This window comes from Psammomys obesus, unplaced genomic scaffold (assembly GCF_907164565.1).
Source record: "Psammomys obesus unplaced genomic scaffold, mPsaObe1.curated_primary_1811, whole genome shotgun sequence".
Taxonomy (NCBI): Eukaryota; Metazoa; Chordata; class Mammalia; order Rodentia; family Muridae; genus Psammomys; species Psammomys obesus.
Genome location: NW_026591918.1, coordinates 848268 through 859602, shown reverse-complemented (window position 1 = coordinate 859602; position 11335 = coordinate 848268). Strand labels below are relative to the sequence as shown.

The following is an 11335-nucleotide window of genomic DNA, read 5'->3' as shown; positions in this document are numbered from 1 at the left end:
CAACAGACACCTTGTAAGCCATGGTTTAGTGTCCAGCAGATACGTGCCCTGTAATTAGGAAGCTTTCATTCGGTTATTATTTTATTCTGAAAACTATGTCATATTCATAATTACAAAATAACCAACTGATAGACATGGAAGACACCCACGAAAACACCAACTTTTTTTCCAATATAGTCAAGCCAGTAAAAATAATTCTTTTTTATTTTTTAAACTTTTTATTGATTTGTTGGGAGTTTCACATTATGTACCCCAGTCCTGCTCATCTTCTCATCTCTTTCTATCTGCCCTTCGCCCTTGCAGCTCCCTCCAAATAAAACACACACACACAAGCAGAAACAAAGCATAGGAAGCATCTCGTTGTGGAAGCTGTAGTGTGTCCCAGTGTGTCCCGCAGTCCATCCCTCCGTCCACACGTCTTCACTCGCAGATGCTCACTGCAGTGAGTCGTTGGTCTGGATCAGGGTCTCCAGCTTCTGTGACACCATCAGTGCTGGACCCTCACCCAGCCTCCTCCGGGTCGCCCTGTTGTCGCCCTGTGTCAGGGAGCTCTGGCAGCTTTGGATCAGCAGGACTGGCCCTTTCACACAGCCCAACCATTTTCGAATGATACAGATCTGGGCCTGGGTGGTTGCTGATCTGGTCATGCCCCCGCTCTCCCTGATCAGCAGTGCCAGGGCGAGCTCCGGCACTGCTCCCACTCAATGCAGCCATTGGCGGGAGGCAGGGTCAGCTCTTCCACTCTCATGCTCCAGGGTCAGCTCACAGGGACCCATGCCTCCAGAGTCAGCTCCACAGTGCTGTCCAGTCAAGGCATGCGGCCTACTCTCCCAAGTGTGGCAGCCTACAGGGGCTGAGCCAGCTCCCCTGCTTTCATTCCTTCAGGGCCAGCTCACCCTCGCGTCCACCACCAGGCCCAGTTCTACTGCGCTACTCAGGTGAGGTGCAGGGCCTGATCTCCTAAGTGCTGTTGCCCATGAGAGATGGGGCCGGCCCTCCAAAGCACCACAGCCGGCCAGGGGCGAAGCCAGTTCTGCACAGCCTCTAGACATCAAGGTGGTCCCTGACGGCTGCCCTGAACAGGGACGGTCTCAAATTCTCTAGTGGTGATATGAGCCACACACATCGACCCTGATCGCTGCTGCTGCGTAGCCATGGACTCTGACAAGGCCCTGGCAACTTGGGCAAGGACCTCACGATGGCCCCAGGTGATGGGGACGGGCTGCTCCTCTCCACCCTTGAGTCTCCAGGTCCATCTCTCTTCATGTTGCTAAAGCTGCTTCTCTTTCTCTCCCACCTGCCCACCACTTAGCATATTGTGGTGGCTTCCACCGCGGCTAGCCGTGTGGCTGTCGGCCGCTGGGCGGCATTCTCCAGCAAGCAGATGGCCCTCTGTGCCGGGCACTGGGAAGCAGCTCTGTGGGGGCACGGTGGTCCCCACATCTCTGTCTGACTTCCTCCTCCACGCTGTGCGGCATGGTGGGAGGGGAGGCTCTCTGTGTCTACGGCCCACCTGTGCCCTGGGATGGAGGACAGGTCTGTGGGTGCCTTTCCCCGCCCACCCCACGTGGCATGGCAGAACACAGGTCTCTCTCTGTCTTCTTCCTCCCATGCTGTGCTGCCTGATTTGATTTGGGTTTGATTTGATTTTTAGGTGTCCTAGGTGTTAAACAGCCTTGGCCACCAAGCCGGGCATCAAGCTAGGATGAACAGAGGGCTGTCATCCGCTCTGCCCCTGACTGAGAGAAGAACACCACCACCACCAAAATGTCTCTTCGCCCATTGCCAGGGGAGCATTCGGTTATTATTTATCCTCTGCATTTATTTATTAAAATATGTGGCAATTCATGATTGCTGAGTGAAGGGGTTAAAATGATTTATGTGACCTAAACTCTGAAAAACCTGGTAACTTTTTTGAAAAACCTTGATAAGTCAGAGTGTGTGCTCTCATCTCATATTTACTCTCTGTTAATATTAGAGGACAATTTGTTGACAAATTGAGACTACAAATGTTCCAAACAGGGTCAGGGCATGAGAACTGCCAAGCATGTTTCTGTAATCGCAACCGACACAAAATGTTACAGATTAATTACATGACTCAGAAGAGCACAGTTTGCAAACTTCAGAACTTCGTAAATGACCAAAGCAGACAGGCCAGAAGTAACAGTTTAAGTGCTGTTATAAACTGCATGTTGAGTGACAGCATTCTTCCCACGATCTAATCAAGCTGGCTCTATGAAATGTAGCTGCTTCATTCCCTCAAGAGCAGTGAAATAGATGCCCTTTCTCTACTTGGCAGGTAGAGGGCCACCTACCATTTCTACCCTAACTTTTAAGTTTCAAGAATTTAACAGATATTTTAACTAATGAAAGTCAGATTAAGCCCTGAGTTATCATGAAAATTATTAGCCTAGATTTTATTTTAATACATATTAAAATGGATTACATTTGTTAAGCTGTGTGCCTAAAGGTATAAGTTCCCAAATAGTGAAGAGTGTTGCACTCACAACGTTTGGCATGTGCTGTGTGAGACAGGACCCTTCCTGAGCAAACGAGGCTCCTCCTTGTTGGGCTCTGTTCTCTTCTGCTGTTTCATCCACCAGGAAGGCGCCAAACAATTTCCCCATAAAAGGGACCTCAGCCAGTGCCACCTGGTGGTCATAGTTGCACCTTTTCCTACCATACAAATTTTACTGAGATACCTGAATATTGAGTTTCCAGGAGGAAAAAAAAAAAAAAAAAAGATTCAAACCAAGTTGATATGGGCTTCAATATTAACTCTAGCAGTTTTGGGTCACTATGTTTTTTATCTTGAGAAAATTTAAATCCTATGGTCTTTCTTCTTATCCATATTATATAACTGTTTACAGAATAGGAAAAATAAAGCCTTAAAGAGAATAAAATAATATCTTTGATTTAACAAGTGTCAGTAAATTGTGCCAACAAATTCTATTGCTTATACCAGAAATATATGCTTCCGTACACCGAATACTTGTCATATACCAGAAGCTTATGCTGTGTATCTGTGTTGCTGTGTATCTGTGTTGTCTCAGCTAATTGTCCCAAGAACTCTATCAAGACGGCATCATTATCAACAATTAAGCCATGATTGCTGAGAAAAGGAGAATTAGTCTGTCCCAAAATGAGCCCACTAACTGGTTATTCCACACAAAATGGTCAGTCCTAAAATCATATATCATGTACACACAAAGCACACTACACAGCAGCAGGTGGTAGCTATACACTGTGCATATACATATACACACATATAAAACACTAATGGTCCAAAAGAGGCCGTCAATTTGAGGAGAACTAAGAGGGAAACATGGGAGAGCTGAGAAAGAGAACAGGGATGAGAGAAATGGTGTGATTATGTTTTAGTTCTTTTTATTGCAATTTTAAAACAGAAGACAGTGATTACAAAGTTAAGTGGTTGAGGCTCGCTCACTTAACAAGTAAAAGAATCAAGATTCAGACTTATCTGTGGGATACCAAAGCCATAGCCCTCATGAGCGTTACAATACTACTATTACTCCAAACGATGATGACATTAAGATGATGGTGATCATGAATATTATTACACCTATCAGCTTGTTTGCATAGTACTAGAAGGTGCTATAGAGAGAGAGTGAAAACATGAATGGTATTATTCAGCAGTGACCCTTAGACGTTCTAATACTAATCACTAGGCTTTTCCCACTGGTACAGTTGTAGCACACAGGACATGGAGTAACCGACAACTTCTGGCTTGCATTTGAAGCCTGCTTATTTATCCTCAAAAACAAAAACAAAAACTAGTCAAAAAGCCCATAGTTCAGTAGAGCAAATGTCCTAGGGGAGAACCAATTCCTGATATCTTGCTAAATGGACATATTGTCCAACTGCCTTCTAAATATTTTTGTTTCTGCACAAGACCTGAAAAAGGTCAAGCCAAAAAAAAAAAAAATTCAGTGAGCATTCCAAGAAACAGCACAAATTAGACTCAGTAATTCACCAAAGGAGAGGGAGGGGACATGCAATGAGAAAATAAGATGCAGTGAGGGACAAGATGGCGGTGCCAGGAGAACAGGGCATCTGAGGAGCAGGACATTTCCTGTACAGCGACCAAGAGACTGAACTCTGGGCCCTAAAACAACAGCGATCGTGTTTCCCAGGTAAGAGGAAACCCCCACGGCATGGGAACCAGTTGGGTTCACTCTCAGGTCACCCAGCCAGAACCCGGAAGAAATCCCGGGTCGCGCAGGCACTAGGTCGCCAGACCAGAGCCACACAGCTGTGTGTCCTGATCACCTTCCCAGGCTGAACGGTGGGCACAAAAACACCAGAGACTGGGAGTCCCAGTTGGGAGAAACCCTACAGGAAAGGAAGGAAATGGGACTGACCCTGGTTCACCCAGTCTCCCCGGAAAATGTCTCCCAGAAAGATGGGTGCCAGCCACCAGCACTGAACTGGGCTCCAGCTGTGAGCACAGAGACTTGCTGCGCGCCCAGCTCTCCGGCACAGACAGAGCTGTGCGCCCCAGGGCAACAGAGACTGAGAGTCCCTATCGGGAGTAAACAGGAACCAAATTAGGCCATCCAGTATATCCCTGGAAAAGACCCCACAGACCAGCGGGCACGCGCACTGCCAGCACAGAGACCTGCTGTGCACCAGCTAGCCTGCTGCTACCAGGAGAGTGGTACTCACCTGCCACAGATTACCTCTTGGGTACTGATCATAGAGCCCCAACCTCAGACCTACAGAATCCTGGGATCCCCGAGATCAACCCCCATATACAGCTCCAAAGGGCAACCAGTTATGCCAAACAAAACTGACCAAACCACGGGACACCCAGGTTACAGTAGCAGCTCACTAAAGTTACAGCAAGAAACCTAGCAGCAGGGCAGCTGTCTCCAGGACTTCTCTGGGTGAGAGGAGAGCCTTCTTGACTAACAAAGACCACAGTTACCACTCAGGTCTGTACACCTGAGGTGAGCTGTGGCAATTCCTGAAAAACACCGGCCATACAGTGACCATACCCAAAAAGCTGAGGAAGCTTCCTTCAGGAAAAACCATCTTCCTGCCAACAGGATTCTCTCCACCACAGGATTCCAGGAACCACCAGAAACTAACACCCAACACCTAAGATAGCCCAATGGGTAGAGGCAAGTGTAAAAGCTCAACCAACAAAAGACAGAGCAATATGGCATCTCCAGAACCCAGTTATCCAGGGGCAAGCAGCCCTGGACACCCCAGCATAAATGAAATTCAAGAAGATGACCTAACATCTATACTCATGAAGAGGATAACAGAGGAAATAAATAAATTGCATAAAGACCTAGAGGAAGATAAAAACAAACAAATTATGGCCATCCTAAAGAAATAGAAGAAGATAAAGAAAAACAGATTATGGCCATCCATAAAGAAATACAGGAAGTTGCAACCAAACAGTTTGTGGCCTTTAGAGAGGAAATACTTAAATCACTGAAAGAAATAAAAGAAACAGAGGATTGTTCAAACAAACATCTGAAGGAATTGAAGGAAAAAATGGGAAAATACAGTCAGACAGGTGAAGGAAATCACCAAAACAGCTCAAGAAGAATTGAAAAAATTAAAGAAAACACAAATGGAGGAAATTGTGGAGAGAAAGAACTTAGGGAAGAAAACAGGAAATACAGAGGTTAGCATAACCAATAGACTACAAGAGATGGAAGAAAGAATCTCAGGTGTGGAAGATACAATGGAAGAAATAGATGTATCTGTCAAAGAAAATGTTAAATCTAAAAAATTCCTGACACAGACCATCCAAGAAATTCAAGACAACATAAACAGACAAAACCTAAGAATAATAGGAATAGAGGAAAAAGAAGATTCCCTCCTCCAAGCCCAGAAAATATTTTCAACAAAATCATTGAAGAAAATCTCCCCAACTCAAAGGAGAGGCCAATAAGAATACAAGAGGCCTACAAAACACCCAATAAATTAGACCAGAAAAGAAAATCCTCCTGCCACATAATAATCAAAACAGTAAGTATACAGAACAAAGAAAAAATACTAAAAGCTGCAGGGGAAAAAGGCCAAGTAACATATAATGGCAAACCTATCAGAACCACACCTGACTTCTCAACAGAGACTATGAAAGCCAGAAGGGCCTGGATGGATATCATGCAGACCCTAAGAGAACACAGATGTCAGCCCAGGCTACTATACCCAGCAAAATTCTCAGTCCTCATAGATGGAGAAAAAAAGATATTCAATGACAAAAACAAATTTCAACAATACCTACACACAAATCCAATGTTACAGAAGACACTAGAAGGAAAAATACAACCCAAGAAAACACAGGAAATAATTAACCTCACTACAGTAAAACAAAAAGCAACCAAGCACACAACATTATGACCACAGCCAACATCAATATCAAAGGATCTAACAGCCACTGGTCATTAATCTGTCTCAACATCAATGGACTCAACTCTCCAATAAAAAGACACAAACTAACAGAATGGATACATAAATAAAACCCAGCAATCTGTTGCATACAAGAAACACACCTAAGACACAAAGATAGACATTACCTGAGGGTAAAGGGTTGGAAGACGACTTTCCAAGCAAATGGACCCAAGAAGCAAGCGGGAGTAGCCATTCTAATATCTGATAAAATAGACTTTCAACCAAAATTAATAAAAAGAGATGGGGAAGGACACTTCATACTCATCAAGGGAAAATTCCACCAGGAAGACATCACAATCCTGAACATCTATGCCCCAAATACAAGAGCACCCACATTTGTAAAAGAAACATTGATAAAACTTAAACCACATGTAGATCCCCACACATTAATAGTGGGAGACTTCAACACCCCACTCTCAACAAAGGACAGGTCAACAAACCAGAAATTAAACAAAGAAACAATGTCTCTAACAGAGGTCATGAATCAAATGGACCTAACAGACATTTACAGAACCTTACACCCAAACACAAAAAAATTTACCTTCTTCTCAGCACCTCATGGAACCTTCTCCAAAATAGACCATATAGTTGGTCACAAAGCAAGCCTCAACAGATACAAGAAGACTGAAATAATCCCTTGTATTCTGTCTGATCACCATGGAATAAAGCTGGACCTCAACAACAACAGAAATAGCAAAAAGCCTACACACACATGGAAACTGAACAACTTGTTACTAAATGACAGCTGGGTCAGGGAAGAAATAAAGAAAGAAATTAAAGTCTTCCTAGAACTCAATGAAAATGAAGACACAACATACCCAAACTTGTGGGACACAATGAAAGCAGTGCTAAGAGGAAAGTTCATAGCACTAAGTGCCTTAAAGAAGAAATTCGAGACAGCTCATTCAAGCAACTTAATGGCCCACTTAAAAACCCTAGAAAAAGAAGAAGCAGACACACCAAAAAGGAGTAGACGGCTGGAAATAATCAAACTCAGGGCTGAAATCAATCAATTAGAAACAAATAAAACAATTCAAAGAATCAATGAAACCAAGAGCTGATTCTTTGAGAAAATCAACAAGATCGACAAACCCTTAGCCAAGCTAACTAAAAGGCAGAGAGACAACACCCAAATCAACAAAATCAGAAATGAAAAGGGGGACATAACTACAGACACTGAGGAAATCCAAACAATCATTAGGACTTACTTCAAAAGTCTATACTCAACAAAATTTGAAAACCTAAATGAAATGGACAATTTTCTTGATCGATTTGACTTACCAAAGCTGAATCAGGACCAGGTAAATCAATTAAATAGTCCTATATCCCCCAAAGAAATAGAAGCGGTCATCAAAAGTCTCCCATCCAAAAAAAGCCCAGGACCAGATGGCTTCAGCGCAGAATTCTACCAGACCTTCAAAGAAGAGCTAACTCCACTTCTCTTCAAACTATTCCACAAAATAGAAACAGAAAGAACACTACCAAACTCATTCTATGAAGCCACAATCACCTTGGTACCTAAACCTCACAAAGACTCAACAAAGAAAGAGAATTTCAGGCCAATCTCCCTTATGAACATTGATGCAAAAATACTTAACAAAGTACTTGCAAACCGAATCCAAGAACACATCAAAGATATTATCCACTATGACCAAGTAGGCTTCATCCCAGGTATGCAGGGGTGGTTCAATATATGGAAATCCATCAATGTGATCCACCATATTAACAAACTGAAAGAAAAAAACCACATGATAATCTCCCTAGATGCTGAAAAAGCATTTGACAAAATCCAACATCCATTCATGTTTAAAGTACTGGAGAGATCAGGGATACAAGGCACATATCTAAACATAGTAAAGGCGATTTACAGCAAGCCTATAGCCAACATCAAACTGAACGGAGAGAAACTTAAAGCAATCCCACTGAAATCAGGGACAAGACAAGGCTGCCCACTCTCTCCATATCTCTTCAACATAGTGCTGGAAGTCATTGCTAGAGCAATAAGATAGTTGAAGGAGATCAAGGGGATACAAATTAGAAAGGAAGAAGTCAAAGTATCACTATTTGCAGATGATATGATAGTATATATGAGTGACCCCAAAAACTCTACCAGGGAACTCCTACAGCTGATAAACACCTTCAGCAAAGTGGCCGGATATAAAATTAACTCAAAAAAATCAGTAGCACTCCTGTATACAAAAGACAAAAGGGCTGAGAAGGAAATTAGAGAAACAACACCATTCACAATAGCCACAAATGACATAAAGTACCTTGGTGTAACCCTAACCAAGCAAGTCAGAGACTTATATGAAAAAAATTTCAAGTCTCTGAAGAAAGAATTAGAGGAAGATATGAGAAGATGGAAAGATCTCCCATGCTCATGGCTTGGCAGGATTAACATAGTAAAAATGGCCATCTTACCAAAAGCAATCTACAGATTCAATGCAATTCCCATCAAATTGCCAACACAATTCTTTACAGACCTGGAAAGAAAAATTCTCAACTTCGTATGGAATAACAAGAAACCCAGAATTCCTAAAACAATCCTCTACAATAAAAGATCTTCTGGAGGTATCTCCATCTCCATCCCTGATCTTAATTTGTATTATAGAGCAACAGTTTTAAAAACTGCATGGTACTGGCATAGAAACAGAATGGTGGATCAATGGAACCGAACAGAAGACCCAGAAATAAACCCACACACTTAAGGACACCTGATTTTTGACAAAGATGCCAAAACCATACAATGGAAAAAAGATAGCATCTTCAACAAATGGTGCTGGTCTAACTGGATATGTACATGTAGAAAAATGAAAATAGATCCATACTTATCACCCTGCACAAAACTGAAGTCCAAGTGGATCAAAGACCTCAACATAAAGCCAGATACATTAAATCGGCTAGAAAAAAAAAGTGGGGAATACCCTAGAACTCATTGGTACAGGAGAAAACTTCCTGAACAGAACACCAACAGCACAGGCTCTAAGAGCAACAATCAATAAATGGGACCTCATGAAATTGAAAAGCTTCTGTAAAGCAAAAGACACCGTCATCAAAACAAAGCGACTGCCTACAGATTGGGAAAGAATCATCACCAACCCTTTATCTGACAGAGGACTCATATCCAATATATATAAAGAACTAAACAAATAATAAACCAAGTAATCCACTTAAAAAATGGGGAACAGAGCTAAAGAGAGAATCCTCTGTAGAGGAATATCGAATGGCAGAGAAACACTTAAAGAAATGTTCAACCTCTTAGCCATTAGGGAAATGCAAATCAAAACAACCCTGAGATTTCACCTTACACCCATCAGAATGGCCAAGATGAAAAACTCAAGGGACAACACATGCTGGAGAGGTTGTGGAGAAAGGGGAACCCTTCTCCACTGCTGGTGGGAACGTAAACTGGTACAACCACTCTGGAAATCAATCTGGCGCTTTCTCAGACAACTAGGAATAGCGCTTCCTCAAGATCCAGCCATACCACTCCTAGGCATATACCCAAAAGAGGCGCAAGTACACAAAAAGGACATTTGCTCAACCATGTTTGTAGCAGCTTTATTTGTAATAGCCAGAAGCTGGAAACAACCCAGATGCCCCTCAACTGAAGAATGGATGCAGAAACTGTGGTACATCTATACAATGGAGTATTACTCAGCAATGAAAAATAAGGAAATCATGAAATTTGCAGGTAAATGGTGGGACCTGGAAAGGATCATCCTCAGTGAGTTGTCCCAGAAGCAAAAAGACACGCATGGTATATACTCACTCATATAAACATACAATATAGAATAAACCCACTAAAATCTGTACATCTGAACAAACTAAGCAAAAGAGAGGACCCTAACTAAAATGTTCAATCCCCATCCTGAAAGGCAAAGAGGATGGACATCAGAAGAAAAAGAAAATAGGAAACAACCTCGGAACCTGCTACGAAGGGCCTCTGAAAGCCAGAAGAAAACAGGAAACAACCTTGAAACCTGCCACAGAGGGCCTCTGAAAGCCTCTGCAGTATAGACTGTCAAAGCTGATGCTGAGCCTGATGGCCAACTGATGGGCAGAGTGAATGGAATTCTATGTAAGAAGTGGGAAATAGTAAGAGCTGGAGGGGACGGGAACTCCACAAGCAGAGCAACAGAACAAGATAATTTGAACACAGGGAACTTCCCAGAGACTCATACTCCAACCAAGGACTATTCGTGGAGATGACCTGGAACCCCTGCACAGGTGAAGCCCATGGCATTTCAGTGTCCAAGTGGGTTACATAGTAATGGGAAGAGGGACTGCCTCTGACATAATCTGATTGGCCTGCTCGTTGATCACTTCCCCCTGAGGGGGGAGCAGCCTTATCAGGCCACAGTAGAGGACAATGCAGCCACTTTTGATGAGAACTGATAGACTAAGATCAGAAAGGAGAGGAGAACCTCCCCTATCAGTGGACTTGGGGAGTGGCATGCATGCAGAAAGGGGAGGGAGGGTGGGATCGGGAGGGGAGGAGGGAGGGGCTTATGGGGGGATACAAAATGAATAAAGTGTAATTAATAAAAAATTAAAAAAAAAAACAAAACAAAAACAAAAGCAGAAAACCTAACCAGAACAGATGTTATATTAGATAAATACCTAGATAATTAAATTACATCACTATTTTTATTTTTGAAAATTAAAAATTGGGGGGGGGGTGCTGAAGTTGTAGCCCAGTGATAGAGCACTGATCCAGTAAGGTATAAACACAAGGCCCCAGCAACACACACACACACACACACACACACCCCAAAATAAATTAACAAAGAAGAAGACATAACGGAAAAATGCAGTATAGGACCGGGGAGTTGGAAGTTTACAAGCCTGAGTTTGAATGTAAACTGAACAAGTATTTCATTTGTTTTAGGATTTGGTTTTG

At 42.8% G+C, this 11335-nt stretch overlaps 1 non-coding gene across 1 annotated transcript; it reads right to left on the bottom strand.

The window, feature by feature from the left end:
- Positions 1 to 1650: 1650 nt before the first annotated feature.
- LOC129680726 (small nucleolar RNA SNORA48) lies at positions 1651 to 1794 on the bottom strand. The gene has a single exon (XR_008720729.1). It is a non-coding gene; the product is annotated as a small nucleolar RNA SNORA48 (small nucleolar RNA).
- Positions 1795 to 11335: the final 9541 nt, after the last annotated feature.